Source organism: Anguilla rostrata, chromosome 8 (genome assembly GCF_018555375.3).
Source record: "Anguilla rostrata isolate EN2019 chromosome 8, ASM1855537v3, whole genome shotgun sequence".
In the NCBI taxonomy this organism is placed as follows: Eukaryota; Metazoa; Chordata; class Actinopteri; order Anguilliformes; family Anguillidae; genus Anguilla; species Anguilla rostrata.
The window spans coordinates 26944995-26963805 of NC_057940.1; the positions used below are offsets into that span (position 1 = coordinate 26944995).

The window sequence follows — 18811 nt, forward strand, 5'->3', positions numbered from 1 at the left end:
CTTTCATAATACATGCAAGTTTTAAAAGGTTTCCTTGCGGTTGTAATATCAAATGTTATTGTATTCTGTTTAAAGAGACAGCATGTTCATGATGTGGTGCATAAATATTATAAGTCACAGTTTCTGAAAACAATTTGTGGAGTTATGGATTTCAGCCAAAAGCTGGATAGTTGACAATAACCCAGCCAGTTGCCCTGCTAACTAATAGGCTTACTAACCCTGTATACCTCGTATTAAATAAAAATTCTCACGGAAGTCCTAATATACCATGGGAAGAATACGATTACTATTTATTTATTTATTTTATTTGGTGAAATACTGTGCTGCAAACGACAAAATCCAAATACAAAAGGATTATTATTTTTTTTTTTTTAAATACGCGTCATTAAAGTCCTCTGCACTTCGGCAACCCTGCTTCTTCTCGCAGTGTTTAGGGCCAGAAGCGTCTTCAGTTCAGTATAGCGCATTTGTAACGGTACTGTCTACCAAACGACCTGGCTTTTGAAAGTAGGCTAATGACGAGAAGACTGAACTGAATATGGTAAGACAGCAAAGCTTGTTTGAAACGTCTTCACACGGATTGTGAATATTACTAAATTACTATTACTAAAAACTAAGAAATCCTTGCAAAGTTTAGGCTCCTTCGAGGAAAGCCAGTTGCTAGCTTGTGTGTTTTCATGTTGTTAGTTAGCAAACTGGTAATTGTAGGTCACTGGCTGTACTCACTTTTTTGTTTTGTAATGGTGTATTTCGTGTTGCTATTTCATGTTGCTGTTTAGCCAACTGATTATGTAGGCTGCAGTGCACTCGCATTTGTGTTATGCAAGCTGAACAGATATTTTTAATTTCACACACAGCCAGCCAGCTAGCTGGCTAGCCAGAATCTGCATTACCGTGCGTAGTTCCTGGCCTGCTCAAATGTGTATTCACATTTGCAGAAATACAACGACAGAAAATGGCAGGTCTGTTCAAAGGACCTTCCTCAGTTGATGGCGCACGAACACCTGCTACAGCCGCACTTTTGCTGAGTCTTGGGCAGAAAGCTCTCAAGGTAAGACCAGGGTGAGACCCCACAGCCAGAATGATCATACAGGTAGGCTTCAGTCATAATTAGGGACAGACAGTGCAATGTGAACATTGGAAGCTGAAACATTCGTTTTTAAGTGATCACTGCTCTAATTGCTTCAATTTAATTCATTAGATTAACTATCCAACAATTAATTTTCCTTTTGCTGAACATTTTCAGAATGTGAATCAATGGATCAAAAGCGATGAAATAGCCCAGATGAAATTAAACTTTTTTTTTTCCACTGCAAGCTTTTGGGACTGCCTGTTTTATTTTTTGTGATAAATGGATTGTTTATTTATATACTTTTCAAAGGACCAGATTTCTGAAGTATTTTGCACATTTGTTCTAGTTTGCTGATGACAAAACTTAAACAGCAAAACGCTAGGCTAATAAGATCCTTATGTAGGCCTACTGCATAGGGTAAGTATCATATTTTGTGAGATATGTATCTTCCTTCTTACAGTGATTTGGTAACAAAAATAGATGTCAGTCCCCCCTCAAAAAATTCTGCCTGACACATATCTGACTTTACACTAGGATTTATTATTTTTTTTGTCAGCTAATTTATCTAGAAGGATTTCAGTTTGTCAGACAAATGCTTAGAATTCTGGCTATATCTGTTACCAATGTATGCATGATATATCGGCAGGGATTTTAGCAGTACGTAACAATATAATCTTGTATTTTGGAACTTTTTGAAAATGAAAGTTACCATAAAGATGGTTTATACTCTAATATGCATATGCTTTGCACAAAAGGAATGAATAGGGTAGAAAAAATAAATAAACAAGTTCACCTCAAGGACTTTGTATTTGGCCCTTAATGGTTACAAGCTTCCCATCCCCTCCTGTTGAAAAGCAACCTCATAGCATGATAGCATGGCAGGATGCTGCCACCGCCGTACCTGATCGGAGGAACTTTGTCTGGCAAACACCAGGCAAGACATAATGTTGGCCTTTCACAGACGTGGTAGTCCGTCTAGCCCAGGGGTGTCACATCTATGTCCTCCTGATAAGTAGAATCAGGTGTCTGAGTGCTAAAACAAAAAACCTGCACCCACATCAGCCCTTTGCTGATGAGATTGGAGGCCCCTTATCTAGCCACTCTCCCAGAGAGGCCAAATATAACAAGTGCTGCAGAAATAGCCAGCAGCTGAAGCTAAGCAAGTGGGTTTTGTACATGGAGGGGAGACCTCCTGGGAAAACTGAGGAGGTGCTGGGAGTGGTGTTGGTCAGCCAGCAGGGGGCAATCTGCCAGTGTTGTAGCTGGCCTCTTGTTCTCTTCTCTGTCCATTGCCCTTCTTGTCCTGTTGTTCAGTTTGGTAGGATGGCCTGATCTTGGTGTCCGTGCCATATTTTTTCCATTTTGGTACAATGGACTTAAATTGCTTCTAGGAAGGGTCAAAGCTTTCCCAATCTGTTTATAACATTCTCCTGCCTTTGGCCTCCTAATAACATCAAGTCCCATGGCAGTTCCTTGGTCTTCATGACCTTGTTAATGTATTTACTGTTAATTATGAATCCTCAGCACTGAATCTTAATTAGCTTCTTTTGTATTGTCTACTGTGTTGTAAACTCACTTGGCAGTAACTTATATTTTTAATGATACCACATTATACTAATCAGTGTTGGAGCCTGACATGAACACAGATATGTGCCTTTTTCATGGTCTGATCATGAAAAAGTTAAATTTAATTGGTCTTTGGCACATGCAGTATGTTATTAAATGGGCAATATGTTGCGCAGTGGCTTTACAGGAACCATGGGAGATATAAGGAATAAGCCAATCAGAGTTTGACAAAAGAACAATGGTAGCATCATCTTGGGGGTGGTGTTGGGGGGGTGAGGGGGGGTGAGGATGGGTTCTTGGGGTTAGTGTCATCTTTCCTCCTGAATTTGAACTCATTTTCATCTCAAGTAATAGCCATTCCGCAATGCCTCACCTGATTTCAATTTCTGTTGGCTGATCTCCTGCATAATAAAACCTGAACATATTTTACAGTACAGTTTTGCACATGTATGAAGATTACCTCTGTTGAGATTACTTAGCTGACAGATGTTGTGTTATACAGATTAAAATTACATTCGTAAGAGCCAGTTTAGTATTGTTTCCTCTTCTTTTCAGTCACTATTCAACAGTGGTTTCTTCCTACTTTTAACTTGGGAACTTTGGCAATTTATATTCCTGTTTTTAAAAAAAAAAATAAAAAAAAAAAAAAAAAACTGATTAGTGGGAAACGTACCAGAGGTGTGACAGTAAGAAAATCTCCTGGACTGTGGTCTGCCCTGGGGGGTGACAGTGAGCAACAGGGAGGCATACACCCAGGAGGGCAAGGGCAAGCTCCGTTTAAAGGGATACCAAGCAGGCGCCCCATCCGCAGCGCCAAGGTGAACCCGCCGGGGTGATTTAAGAGGGCAGCTCTCACGCAAAATGTTTCACGCGCCCGGGTCAGCGACAAGGCCGGGCCCCTGAGAGAGGGACTCATTCGGCATGGGCCGCCGAACAAACGCCCCGACGCCGGTGCCATTCGTCACCGAGCGCAACCTCCCCCTGGATGCGCCGCGGAGCGACGGTCTCGCCTCTCTAGCGCCCCCCCACCCCCCCCGGGGAGCGTTCGGCGGTTTGAAGCACGCCCCTGGTACGCGCCGCCCGCGGCGGCGATCGCGCGGGAACGTTTTGTAATCGCGAGCCGCGGTTTTATTTGTCTTTTCCGCTCCCTCGCCACGCGCGCGTACAGTACATCTCGGCTCCGTGCGCATTTGTAATTCAGCCGTCTCCGGTTTTGAGATTTGCGAGCGGCGGCACGGACGCGGGATGTTTTATTTATGACGCGCGTCTGCGTATCCGCGCGCTCGTGCTGACGGTGCCGGAGAGAGCACGCTCCGCAAACATCTCGCTCAGTCAGATGGAGTCAGAATTTTCCCCTGGTGTTTACTCTCGCAGATTCATTAAAACATCAAAAGTAATTCGGGCATTTAATTACCATTCAATCTTAATTAAATTGCTATTGTCCAAATGTTGACGTAATTCCTCCTAGTGCTGCCTTTGTACTTTTCTGTCTGGGGAACTAAAATAATTTCACTGGATTCTGTGTTTTATTTGTTTTAATTGAAAAGAGAAAATCCTTACAGCCTCCTGAAAGACTAAATTAAAATAGAACTGAAAAGATATTCTGGGCCATCATAGAGGCACATAATTGAAGTTAGCTGTTTTTTTTTCTTCTCTTTTTTTGGTGTTTTGTGTTGGCTGTTCTTCAGTTACTTTTGATAGCATGTGTTCTTCTGGGTAAAAAAAAAGAAAGTGAGCTATTCCATTTAAATAGCTGCATGACCCGTGTTTCAGTTTGGCAAGTTTTTGGCATCTTTCGAAAATTAAAAAAATAATAATTGCAGAAGCCGTTTCTTTACAGAGGTCCTTTTAAAAACCGTTTTATTATTTCCCGTGAAGAGTGGAAGGAGCCGCAGACAGGAAGCTATGCAGATGATGGAGGGAAGCGGTTCAGGGCCACTCTCGGCTTTCGCGCTTAGCCTTCCGCGCTCATTTGTATGTGCTGAAGGAGCGCGGGCTTCGTGGCACATGCATCACTTTAGCGACCGGGGCTGCCGCGGATATTATCGATATTTCAGTGGCTCCGCGCACCTCGCGCCGCGCCGCGGCGGCCACCCCGTCGCACGGGCAGATTGATCTCCCCGATCCGGCTGACGATATGCAAAGCTCTGCCTTGAGCGGGGCCGCCCTCATCTGTTACCCAAACCGCGCGCGGAACCTGGCGGTCTTCAAAAAGCACTTTAAATGGCAGTTACAAATTAAGCCGGCAATTACGAGAGCCTCCTTTTGCAGCGCGCGCCGCGCATACGGTTCATCATCGTAGACAGCGCCGAGAATCTGGCCAAGTTTGGATTGATGTTTTCCCACAACCGAGCGTATTACAGGCAGCCACCATTCACATGAAGACGGTGAGCCAAAGAACCTGGCGCCCAATATTTTGAAGAGTACGAATTTCTGGTTTTATTTGCCTTGTTGTCTTGAATAACACATACTACATAATAATACTACCTAGAATAATACTACATAGAGATCATTACAGAGAAATAGGTCAGTCACTGTAAACACTGTGTGATGGGTTCCAGATTTCTTTCTCTGAATACCACTCAGGATAAATCCACTGGAAAAGCCGTACGGCCTAGATTGAAATGGAAAAAAATATTTTATTTAGGAAAAAGGAAAATATGCGACCAAGTGCAAGGGAGAAAAAACCCAACAAAGACTTTCATCTGTCCTTAGACCATTAAAATCTGTCCAAAATATACAAATGATCTCTTGTAACTTTCTCCATTAAGTTACATTACATTACAGGCATTTAGCAGACACTCTTACGTCTCCAATCGAATACTGATTGGAATTAATTGGCCATTGGGTGATGATTGTATGTATGAGGAGGGGGGAACTGACAATCTGTGTATGCATACTATAGTATGCATAACCAATTAAGTATAACATGAAATCCATGCCTATGCCTAATTATGAATGTATGTATGCATGTACGTTGTGTGGGTGTGTGGCCATTGGCCACATGCAGAATCATAAGTGCAAACGTGGATATATTTAAGAATGCTGAATGATGTCCTTTATATAATTTGGAAAGATTTTCTCAATGTCAGCACTGAAACATTTGTGTTTGGGTTTTTTATGGTCCTGCAGTTGGGCACCTATTTTGTTTTACACTGTGTGCAAATAAAGTCATGTTTTATGCATTCTTGACTTTTCCAGTGTATTTACCCCCATTTTTTTCTTCGTCATGCTACTGTGTGAATTTTTGAAAACATTGATGCTGCAAGGTACATTTAGTATTGTTTTATAGTGGTCTTATTGTGAGCTATCTCCCAGTCTGGTTGACATTTTGATATTTATTCAGTTGATGATGTGTTGCAGTGATGCTGCTGATTTAATTCCATTACTGTTACCTGGACACAGGATGGTAGATTGCGGAGATGTTTTTTCTTTGTCAGGTTATACTTGCATTTTGCTATGTTTTTGGTCGAGATAACCCTGCCTCAGGACAACTTCTTGTTCAAAGCTGTTGATTATAACATCAAAATACCCTTGGAAAAAACATACCCTTTTAAAAAATGGAAACCATTTGCCTCGGGCAATGTGTACTTTTATCTTTTTAGTGTAGTGTGAATCCAAAACGGGTTTCTTCTAGTACATGTAAAATTCATGATAAGTTCAACTGAGCGTCGAAGATTCAGTTTTAATTATGTTTCAATTTAAAAAATCTTTCAAATTTGATTGCTGATGTAGTTCAGATTGAAGAGGTCAAGTGTGACAATCCAGTTATTTGGAAAATATTTAAAATGTAGAAAGATTTATCTTTAAATTAAGATGAAAGCATTCGTTCTAAATTTTACAAATGGCAGCTGTGACAGGGAGTCACGTGAGCTGTCACATTTTGACCACTGTATCCCACAAGATTTTTGTTCAACAGGGAGGCTCCTGGGTGATTGGGCAGTTAAAATGTCTGCTAGCCACAGAGCACACTGGGGTGGTACAGTATCTGCAGAAGCTTAGCTAGCCTATTGCAGTGTGCAATAGGAGAAACCGTTGGCCTCTTGTGTGCATTTTGTGGAATCGGTGTGCTGGTCCTTTCCCTCCCGGATTCTTGGAGTAATAGGGCGGTTGCAATATATATTCCCAGGGCCCAGTGGCACGCTTGCTGTGGATGTAAGCTCGGCCTTAATGTTGGCACAACCTTAAGCCAGACATAGCACCCTGCCAGCATTAATTCTTCCCGACAACACACCAATCACCCATCGGCTACCAGGTGTCACCAGTTAGATACACCTCTCTCCTCCACTGAGTTCCTTATCTAATTTCACACTGTGGGGCTTGTTGTGTGAGAAAATGGGCGCTGACTTGGACCTGGTTTCAGTCGATATCTGCCCTTAACTTTAAGTCAAAATGCAAGTGGTTTTTTGCATTTATTTATGTGCCAAAGTTAAGCAAAAATGTTGATTTAACTAAGACATCTCAGGCAAGTGAATTAGGGGGGTGGGAAGGAAATTCAGTTGCAGTTCTTTTCTATATTGTGCTGTAGGTTAATCAACCAGTATCTGTAAGCATGTTCCAGAAAATAAGTGTTTTGTTTTGGGTATTCTAAGTGTGTTTTTTTGAATGTTTTAAGTTCCTGTATGCATTTGAACAACACTATACACCGTACGAGCATGCTTCGTGTACATGGTTTATGAATGGGAAATTCCTAATTCAGGTGTGATTGGAGATGTTTGTGTGTATAACCTGAATACAAAATAGACGGTGTCTGGCCTTTTGATAATGAATAATTAGTGCATCAAAACAAACCTATGGCAGCAAAATAATGGACTGAGGGGCAACAATCTGGCAAGCGGCAATGCGTCATTGCTTGTTGTTGATACGCAGATTTGTTTATGCACTCACTTCTTGCTGCTTGGCTTTTTCACACAAACTTCTATAATTAAAATGTTGCAATTACAGGGGCCCTGTAAGGTTGGATTGCAGTGACACCAATATTGCTCTCAATTACAATTAGCAGTAGATGATCGCAGTTCCATTAAAAAGCAATGAGGAGATGCGATACAAGCACTGCAATCGCTGTCCTTGATTAAAATGTTGCAGGTGCCGCTGAACTGTGATTGATCATTCACACTGTCTCTAATTACGCAACTGTAATTGACCCTAATCCTGCCCTTGAGTTTCCAGATGAGGAAGCCGTTACACGTGTCCCTAACGATGTTCAAGCATCCGTCCCCCGAATATAGGACACGGAAAATGTCACATCGCAGCTCCAGGACATGATCTCACTTTGGCTTTTAGCCCTGGTGTTCTCTCTGTACCGAGAGCGATTTAATCCCCTCCATCTTTGAAAGTGATAGACATCTGATCTGTTTGGGTCAGACCATATGCTAAGGATATGTTTTTGGCTTGCGGCACATTGAAGCTATGTCAGTCGTACAACATATATTTTTGTGCACATATGGCTGTGCTGGCTTTATTGACATACATAAAGGCTATAAAGACTAAGTGAAAACATATTTATATCATAAGATATAACTGAGGGGTGCCTGTGAAATATTAATTTGTCTCTCTCTGGAGGTCTGTGGTGGGCCAGCCCTGCTGTTGAGGGTTTCTCAGCCATTTGCAATAATCAGCTACAACCCAACGGCCAATCACCAGTCCCTGTCCTGCACTGACGACCAGGCCACCCCGAGGGATACAGTCAACGTGTCCGTGTCAAACAAAACACTGTCCTCATGTGCCAGAGACCCAGGCAACTCGTTTTTAATGATTCAGTCTCCGGTGCCTTTGGAGAAAACAAAAATCGGCTCTGCGTACACCTCTGGTCAACAGGGCAAAGCGTGAGATGGGAGATATTTTGGAACCGTTTCCTGTCCCATTAGATGGCAAACCTGCTTCATGAAGCAGACTGCCACTCAGTGGCTCTTTGACACCGTGGGGCACGGCGTTGGCTTCCGTAAGTGAAAGCACTTTCCCTGATGTCTCACATTAGCTCGCGCTAATTGCGCGGCCCAAATGAAGCCCTTACTTAGTTCTCCTTGGAGAGTCGTGCGGACGCGCGATGGGTTAGCGCGCGGCGTGATTTCCGCGGCATTAACAGGAAGGGGCGGTGGCGCTGGTAAGATCTTAACCCGTTTTATCTCCTCACTTACTCTGCATGTCTTTGAAAGGAAATCGGTTAAGGTGTGGTAGTTTCAATAATTCCCTGGGATTTAGTTAGAGCCCATTGAAAGCCAGTTTTTGGCATTGCCCGTGGATTCCTCAGCAAGGGGCAGATTTCACACTGTCCAGACACACACTCGTTAAAAAAACTTGCTTGAACTTGTTTGCTTCTGCATTCTGTGCAGACGTTGGATGATCGCATGCTGTTTGTGCGTTCCCAATCACTAAGCCCCCTCTTGTAGGAGTGAGATAGCCAGCAGATTAATTATAAATTACACAGGCTTCAGTGTGATATCTGTGCAGCGTAAACAAGGTCATTTCATCAAATTACAATAACAGGTTCATTATTTTTCTCTAGGCATCCCAAGGCGGAGACGTGATCTATAACTATAAACCTTATGATAACAAGTACTGGATGTTGTCGTGTATTTTGTTTGTATTTTTTGACAGTTGCATTTTTCTACAGAAATGACAGGCAGCTAAACATAGGAGCTTAGCTGTTCTTGTACTCTCCCTGTGAACGTTTGAGTGCTGGCAGGCCCATGTATTTTAGATTGAACGTACTGAATGCTGTGCTCTGGCTGTGCTACCTTCTGCTGCATGTACAAATGTTTCTTTTTATAATTTTTTTTATACTGCACCACTTTTTATTTTATTTCAGGCCTCTCTCAGCTTTGTCAAAGTGAGTCAAAAATGACTGCTCCGTAACTATCATTTTAATGATATGTAGTCATTTATTCTCAATGTTTTATTTGCCTGGATTTCTTAGGTTGGCAGACTGCATTAAACCACTGCATTTTTCACCTCGAAGACATGAATATGGAACAGTGACCCAAATGGTAAACGGGCATGGAAAATATACAGCATGTGAAAGCTGCAGGCCTGATTAATGCGGTGTATGGTGTGTGTGTGCGCGCGTGTTTGTGTGTGTTTTGTTGCTTGTATGTGTGTCTGTGTGCACGTCCGTTGCCAGTGTGGTGAAAAGTGTTGATGATTCTAGGAGCTCACAGCTAAGAAAAAAATAATTAAATGTGTTTAATTAAAAAAGCTGGGCCCAGAGCAGTGTTCTTTCAGGGTGCCCAGAATTCCCAGCTACGCCCCTGTCTGTGTGTATTTGTATTTTTGTCTGTTTTCACGTGTGTGTGTGTGTGTGGATGCATGCGTTCACTCACATGCTTGTGTGTGTTTTCTTGCATGTGTGCATTTGTGTTCATATGTTTTTGTGTGCTTGCGTGGTGTGTGTGTGTGCATGAGTGGGTGTGTATGTGTGTTTGTGTTCCTGCGTGTGTGTGTGTGTGCATGCATGCTTTCATGATTGTGTGTGTGTGTTTTCTTTTGTGTGCATGTGCTTGTGCGTGTGTGTGTGTTTATTTATGTATTTGTGTTTTTGTCTGTGCTCATATGTGTGAGTATGGATGACTGGCATGAAAGGAAGAGCCTTTTAACAGCGTTGTGTAGGTCTGTGGTTTTATCCCTGCTGGTTCTTGGAATGTACATGAATGCATTTGTCGAAATGCAGTCTTTTTTGCCGTATTGATTCCTAAGTCTTTATTTTTTTTTCCAAGGTCACAGTCCAGGTGTCATTACAGTAATATTAAATCACAGCAACCCTAAGCCCCAAGGCTTTTGATTGGGTGAGCAGCAGTCAATTCCCGGTTTACATGAGGCCATCTCAGCCTGGAGTATCGACTGTCCCAATCAACAATGCTAATTGTGAGAGATTTGCTCTGATTGCGTACTGAGAATCTACCCATTTGGGCAAATTGGGGAAAAATAAGTATTTTCAGCCTCCACTAGCCATTTTGCCTGAGCACGTTCAAAGCAATAAGTGGCCTTCAGATCCATATTCCTAATGATTAAGATTTTGCGGAGGGGTTTTCGGCATTTGAACATGCATTGTGCGCTGTACGCGCGTGGGCACGCATGCGTGTGTGCGCTCCTCTGTGTGTGACTGGGGAGGATATCCACAAACGCTTCACCCCCATTGGCTGCTGATGAAACTGACAGCCATCAGAGCTCAGCCTGGAGGAGAGATCATTTTATGCAACCGAGCCATTTTTTCCTCTGGGCTCCGGGGGGATTTTATCCCATTAAAAAGCGGGCAAACACCATCCAAAAGCCCATGCGCTCCTTCCACCGGCCGGATGTTATGTCTGCATAGTTTAAAGAGGAACTGCTCTGTGAAGTGCACTGCTGAAGCCCTAATGAGATAATCAATGGCCATGAATATTTCCCACTGTTAACACAGCGAACGGGATTTGTCAGCTTCAATTATTCTAAAATATTTGACTTGTTGATTCTTGATTTTTTTTCTCGTCTCTATCCAGGACCAAGCCAGTCACAATCTGCATATTATGTACAATCCCCTTATTTGCAGCACGGCAAAACATTGTCCATCTCAGGCTTTCATTTATCATAATGAACAAGGTACCTTCAGTGAAATAAAGTATTTATAAACTTTGGGTTGAGTATTATTATATGTTCCAGCCAAAAACAGTTTTTAGTGACTTTGAGAAATGGCAGTGCTGGAATAACAGGGAAATGCCAGCGACACAGCCCTCTTGCTTTATTTTTTCATGATTTTTTCCCCACATACATGCTGTTCAAAATGGTCCTGTGCTCTTCGTGGCATCATTGCAGGCAGAATGTGGTCATCTCTTAGCTGGGTGGACAATTCTTTCTTTTTTTTTTGTTTTTTTTTGGAGAACTTAGCTTTAGAAAATAGCTTGAAGAAAAATGCACAAGAAAATATTTATATTTCAGTAGTCTGCTGCATATGAAATTTCATATACATGATAATTATGATAACTGCAGACAATCTGTGTATTAGTCTGTTAAGACTTGTGAACCTGTATGTGAACAATTGTCAACACATCACAAACACTCTCTCCAACGGGTGGTAATACGTAAAACTCACCAGTTAGGAAACGCTCACACACACACAGTATAACAAAAACGTGTAAATATGGAGCACAATAACCTCTTGTGAATTTTGATTAGGATAATGGGATTAATTCAGGCATTTGAAATAGCTGGATATGCATTTGATATTATGTAGAAGGATTGAGGGTTCTGTGTCGTCCTGCCTCTTTTTGAAAGCTTTAACCACACTGGGACAAATGTCATTGAGAATGAATTAGCCCAGAGAGGGCCCATCTTCTGTCCCTCAAGAACAAATTAATCAGCAGCTGATTACAAGCACTTTAAGTATACGGTTGCCAGTTCTTAATTAAATTTTTCCTGACCAGCTTAGTAATTAACTGATCTCCACTGGGCTAAAATAAAACCATTAAAAGCATCTAACAGAAAGTTTAGTTCCTTGCTGTTTAGATTGTTTTTACACCTCATTACATTATAGATTTCTATTGTGGCATATAGCAGTACCTATAGATTAAAAATAACTGCTTTATTGCACCATGTTCATGGAAGCTCTCATGATTGGTGTTCTGCACTCTTTTGTACTACACTTTTTTGAGGTAGATTAATCGCTCACATTCAGCAACTTTGATCATTTGCATCGCATTGCAAAAATATTTTTTGTTTTTCTGTTGTTACCCGCATTCTTAGTTTTATCCAGACTCTTAATTCTTCAAACAGTTGCATGGGTAGTATACTGCATGGCTGTGCTTCCCAAATTAAATCTGTTTTCCTTTGCTCATCCTGAAGACGTTCATCTGCTATCAGACAGCACAGGGAGACTGTCTGCGCTGAGGCTCTTCTTGTTGTTCTACTCTTTTTGCCTCCTGCACATTTCACTCTCTCATACCCAAGTCTGCTGGTGTGGGCTGTTTCTATTGAATACTGTATTCAGGACTTGCGGAAACATTTTGACAGTGTGGCTCTTCTCTCAAAGCACAAATAGTTTGCTGATGCAGGGCTCCTGTGCGCGTGTGACAAAGTGCCTATGCGTGTGTTCCTTTGTGTATTTGCGTACGTATAGGCGAGTGAGATATATCCGTGAATACGTCTGCGTGCATTTAACGATTTGTGTGTAGGTGTGAGTGTATGGTAGAATTGGGCATGAAATCGTAGATGTGCAGGACAGATTAAACGGTGTGTGTGTGTATGTGTGTGTGTACCAAACAATTTCTGACAAAATGTAACTTTTTTTTTTAAAGTAACATTTTTCCACCATTTCCTCCACCGCAAGCCCACAACCATCACCTCAGCAGCCCCGTTAAGTCTCAGAGGAACTCGACACCTCAACCCAGTCGCCAGTCAGGAGGGCTAGCACCTCATCAGAAATATGTGCTCTCAGGAGCGCAGGCGCACTTCCCCGTACCGGCTCACCGTGCAGCCATTGCATTGGAGGAAAGCAGATCTTATGCAGCCGCCTCAGGCAAAGCAGCAGGCATCATGTCAACCAGAGGAGCTGCTATTGATCACTGAGGCGAGGCATGCTCTCCCTACCAAAACTCCCATTCCTCAGGTAACAAAGGGGCTAGTTATGCTGGATTCCTGGCCACAGTCAGTAGTGTTCAGACATGACTCCTCAATGTGGAACACATTAAGTCGAGACACAACCCTATAGTATTTTTGAAATTTTATTTTAAAGGCTAACAGTGTACAGAGATTAACACCAAGCCTTTTACTGACAACTTGAGGTGAAAGGATCGGAGTCAAGTCGTGGTTATGACTAAGCAAGTCCTCCGCTCCAGTCAGGGAAGCAGAACTCGATCCGGAGTGTCCTTGGTGAACGAGAGCGAAGCCAATTAGGGGTGATGGGAGATGTCAGTGGGCGGAGCTGCCGAGTCTTGTTTTCAGTTGCGCCATGAGCAGAAAAGAGCTGTGGAATTTTCATTTGAATCCCTCCCGTCCGACACCACGCGTTTGCCGGATTTAAAGGTCCCGCGGTGCTGTTTTACGTGAGCGTCTGTAGCCGATCCACCTGTAATAAACCGAATTGATAGACTGTGGCTGTCTGTCAACTCGCTATCTGGGTTCAGTGCTATAAATAAATCTTTCAGTGGTGTCCTGTGGGTATTTGTTTAAATGGAGTGTGGTTTAAAACCCCCTGTTCCCCCTCAGTCTGTTTAGAAATGATTATAATTACACAACAGTGTGTTATTTAAATGTCCGTTGGGGTTATAAGAACTTAATCAAGACTACTTGCCACAAGGCTATGTAATAGTGGATGCCAAACTAATAATTCGCAGCATTCCAGAAAATGATAGGCATTGTCAAGTGAACACACGCAACCTTTAGCTTTCTGTTTGGTATCAGTGAAAATGACAATGACAAGAAAATCGTTGGATTTTTTTGAGGGAAACTTTTAAGCAGTATAGCAAAATCATGTCTGCCACGGCATTTTGCCTCGTGCTAGGGCAAAAGCATTACATTACATTACATTAGCAGCTTCGTCTCACCCTCAGTGCCCTCCATGGTATTTTATATTACACTCTGGGAGAGTCCTGTGGCTATTAGGCCTATATATTTTAAATTTGTGGGCGACTTATCAATTGACGGAATATAGCACGTATTTACGAACTATGTAATGCAAAAGACAGTACAGGTACATTTGTATCATTACCTCATTTCACTTTATTTTCGTAGCGTTCTGGTGCCAGAAGCGAGTGACAAAACAATCCTTGTATTTTCTCTGAAAATTTGATTGCCTCCATTTTTGTTTAATTTTGTTAAATGGCCACAGGGGAAAGCATGATACTAATGGCTAATAGCGACTACAGTCTGGATAAAGTTATCCTTAACAAAGAATGCAGGTATCCCCTTGCGCCTTTTAATTGACTGGATGATTACTTAAAATTCTCTTTAATATTTGCTTCACTGCCATTCCATATGAGACAAACTGCTTGTAAAAACAGATCTTTAAAAATAGCTGTCATTTTTTTTGCACTGTTTTTTTGTCATCTTTCAATTAGTATTTTGAATCACATCTTTCAGAAATTCTGATCTGGGTTGAAATGGCATTTGCAAATGCAGCTGTCAAAAATATTGTTTATTAAATATAAAAATGTGGTACGATTCGTAGTCTTTGATGCATAAAAATGAAGCACTCATCAAATAAAATGGGTTTTCATAAATATTAATCGTATAAAGGGCACAAGGATGTTCCGGCTGTTTAGAATTTGTGAACTTGGAGGAGATGCAGGAAAGGTTGAGTGAAATGTATATATAGTAGACCTTCCTTTTTCTGCTACTGGTGAGTTCATTAAAAATATAGTGTGCATGCTCAGCATTGAAATGAAATGTGCTAACCATCCGTCCATCCAAGAAATGTTTCATAATAAACTGATGAAACTTAAAAACCGCAGTTGAATGACTGGGTAGAGAGAGAGATACTGTAACATGCACCTTACTATTATTCTGGCCGACTGAGGCCAGTGACCTTTCGCAGACATATGCCTAGTGTTTTTCTGAATGTGTCAAACTGATTTTTAATAGGTTAATAGGTTTCATAGGTTTTATTCGTCACTCTCTGATATACAGTACCATTGCTGTTTCAGTATACTTTGGACAGATCTGGTCAAGAGTTCAGATTTAATTGCGAGCAAGTTAACTCCACATGATGATACTGATGGCTTTCTGTGACATGGAATTACAACTCCAAAGACCATTTAAGCCTTTTTCAAAAAAATATTCCACAGACACTCTTTGTGTGTAGGCAGGAAATGTGCATCTATTTTTCAGAAATTGTGCAGTAGTAGGCTTTCCATTTAAGAAATTAATATAAATTGTACCCTTGCAGCTTACGAAAGAGTACATATCACTAGGCTAGGAATAAATGTGGGAGATAATTGGTGCTCCCAGATAAACCTCTCTGAGCTCTCTATGCTGATGCTAACTTTAAAATCTGTGAGAGCTATGAAATCAAACCATGGGGTGAGAGAGAAGTTACTTGTTGGGTGTTCTTGCTATCTGTTAAACTGTCAACTCCAGAAACGATCCCGTTGCACACAAAAACACTCTTTTCCCTTTTTGTTCATTTTAGGTAGATGTATGGGCACACAGAGAAGGAAGGGATCTCAATGGCAAGCGGTAGTCATGATGCATTTGCTCCTGGTGGCATGTGTGAACTCACTCATTTTCACCGCTGTTCCCGAGGCAGGTGATAATGCGAGTGATTTATGGTGTAGAGAAGGCAGTGATGGCCTGGCACAAGCCGTCTCTTGAACGCATGGTCTTTCTACTTTCCAACTCCTGAAGGTCAGTCCCGGAAGAGTTTGGGTCATTTCAGTGTGTCCTGGAAATTAAAATAAAATGTAGCCGTTTTTGTTTTGCTGTATGTAAAAAATTTTAGAAACTAAACAAATTTGTAGTTTCCCAAAGCTGTTTTGAGGATATTATTATACATTTGGCAGCAGTAACAGTTAGGCTACAATGATCTGACAAATGTTTTTTATTTCTTTTTATTTTCATTTCTTTGTCTCATTAATTAAGTGAGACCATCACCTATTTTATTTTGCTTCAAATCGGTACAAGGGATTTGCAACCAGACAACTTCTGCTTTGATAAATGGCTTGTATCTGTATCGTGCAGAGCGTTGGGAGTTTAATTAGCTTTTGGTCGGCGTTCCCCTGAAGATGCAACGAAGGCAGTGTGCACACACTCTTCTCTGGATTCTAGTCAAGGAATGTATCTGGGCGATGCCATTTAAATCTACTAGAAAGCCTATTACAGTGTGGGCCCTCTTCTGACTCCCAAGAGGAAAGACTGATTTGGAAAGATAAAAACAGAAGTCACAGAAGTGATACCAGGGAATGTAACATAGAGAAGTGTCTGGTCCTATATGCTAAGAAAATATTAGCATTAGGAGTGTAAATCCGTCTTTAAATGTTTCCAAAAATGTCTTTCACAAACTTGCTTCTAAGGCTCTCGAGCTAAATAAAAGTTTTGAACGTGTGAAACATGCTGATGCTTCCGCAGGGAAAAATTTGCCTCTCTCATCCACTGAAAATTCTCTTGTCTTCAGATCATGACGTTAGTTCACATTTGACAATATAATTTTGCATAGCATCCCAAGCATGACTGCATTTTCTTAAAAGAATGATTTATGAGGATGTTATTCATCTTAATCCTTGAGTCCATTTTGGTTCAGATTGACCCATCTGACACTTTTAGTAGAAGAGGGGTGACACTTTTGAGAGATGTTTTTCATATCCACTGGCTGAACCACAGTACATTTGGTTCTGGCTTTGTGTTTCTATTTGTCGTTCATCATCTGTTTGCTTTATGACTTTTTTTCTCTTTGGACGCAGTAATATAAATATAATATGAAAAATGATTGAGAATATCCATTCAAAACAAATATTAATAATCTACGGCGTGAACCTTGTTTCATTTAAATTTTTCACAGATAAACATGATTTATGCCCCCCATCCCGTGCAGCATTTTTTATTTTTATTTTTTTACATAAATCACATTTTTATCACAACAAATCAATGACACTTTTATTACTAAATGTGATCTAGCAAATTGGTAAATGGCAACCATTAACCACATGCATTGTTTATATTGCTTTGAATTGAGATAAAGTTAAGGTATGTTGAGTATTTTGCATACTTGTTATTTCTGTGTTGATTTTAAATCCCAATAATGTGTTGGGTATAATTGACCCAGGCTAACAGTTTCACTGGTGCTAATAAGAAAACAGAACACTAGGGTTAATTAAGGCATTATACATTCTTAATGAAGGATTTAGGAGTGTGACCCAGTAATCTTTGGATGATATTGTCTAGCCATCCAAAAGGAATTAGTATTCATGAAATTAGTGTTTAGGTAAAACAGGAGGAATACCGCTGTGTTACGTGATCAAAGACATCCGAAGTATATTTCACAGGGAGTCTCCGGAGAGAGTATTACTACCATCTACTGTAATAAAACTGGGGAAACCCAGTTCACAGGAGCGATTTCGGATATACTGTGAGGCAGGAATAGTGGCTCGTGCTCATAACCTGTCCTGAGATACACAAAGCTTTTGTGTGTGCGCTGTGCAGGAGAAAAAACAAAAAAACCTAAGCTGTTTTTAGTGCTCACCTAAACCACACCGATCAGTCACATCTGTTTGATCTAATGCACCAGAAAAATACTGAGGTACTCCATATTAGAATGATGTTTGCCTGTTGCAAATGGCTCGGAAACATACAGTAAATTTTTTTTTTTTTTTTTTATTTTTTTTTAAACAATTTCCCATATTTGTATTGCATCTCAGCCCAGGGCCATTTCAGTGTTGTCTCCTCAATTGAAATGATTGCTTGCATGGGCAGCCTCATTTATGTAATGCACTTTCACTCAGGCTCGTATTCGTACAATGTCAGGACAGTACGGTCGCAATATTGGCATCACCAGACCCGAGAAGTCCCCCTCATGTAACTGTCCATCTTAATGCAAGTCTGTTTTATGCAAATTGTGTCAGTGCTGTGCTGTGTATAGAGCAATACCTACCAAAACTCTTCAGCGACAATGCCAAAATGCATGGCACCACTTTGACAATAATAAACACAATGTTAAAATCACTTCCCCCTGGATAACTCACCCCTTGAACATTTGTACATTCAAATTACTCCTACTTGTGGGGCTGGCTGCCATTTTACTTCACTGTTCTAATTTTTAAGTGGGCATGACGTAACTAATGTGCGCGTGTGCCATAAAAATAATGTGATGAGCGTAATGATTCTTTGATTTCTCAAAAATTTGTTTTGTAGCGAGCTAATAAGCAGGAGGCTTAAGCTGTTCTTTAGCGACTCTGTTAATGAATAAAAGCATCAATTAACGCATCAAATGATGCATTAAAACATTTTGTTATACACGAGTAGACACTGTTGTTTTTTGCTTCATTATGCTGCTTCCTGAAAAATATTATGTTGCGCACCTTGAAAAATAAGTGACTTTCACAGACCCCAGCTGACAAACAAGTTATCAAGGGCAAGTTGTACTTATTTGACTTGTCTGCGTGGGTAAAATATAGACTAACCATTTTCCTGAATATTAAAAGTTAAGTGTCTGTTCAGGAGTTGCTTACCGTACGGCACCGCATGTTGTAATTTGCTCTGGATAAGAGCATCTGT

General features: G+C 41.1%; 1 long non-coding RNA gene across 1 annotated transcript in view; it reads left to right on the forward strand.

The window, feature by feature from the left end:
- The first annotated feature begins 396 nt into the window (after positions 1-396).
- LOC135261290 (uncharacterized) overlaps positions 397-18811 on the forward strand; it is a 199352-nt gene continuing 180937 nt past the window's right edge. Inside the window, exons 1-2 of the long non-coding RNA XR_010331865.1 lie at positions 397-541; positions 939-1051. This is a non-coding gene — a long non-coding RNA (uncharacterized LOC135261290). The remainder of the gene's footprint in view (positions 542-938; positions 1052-18811) is intronic.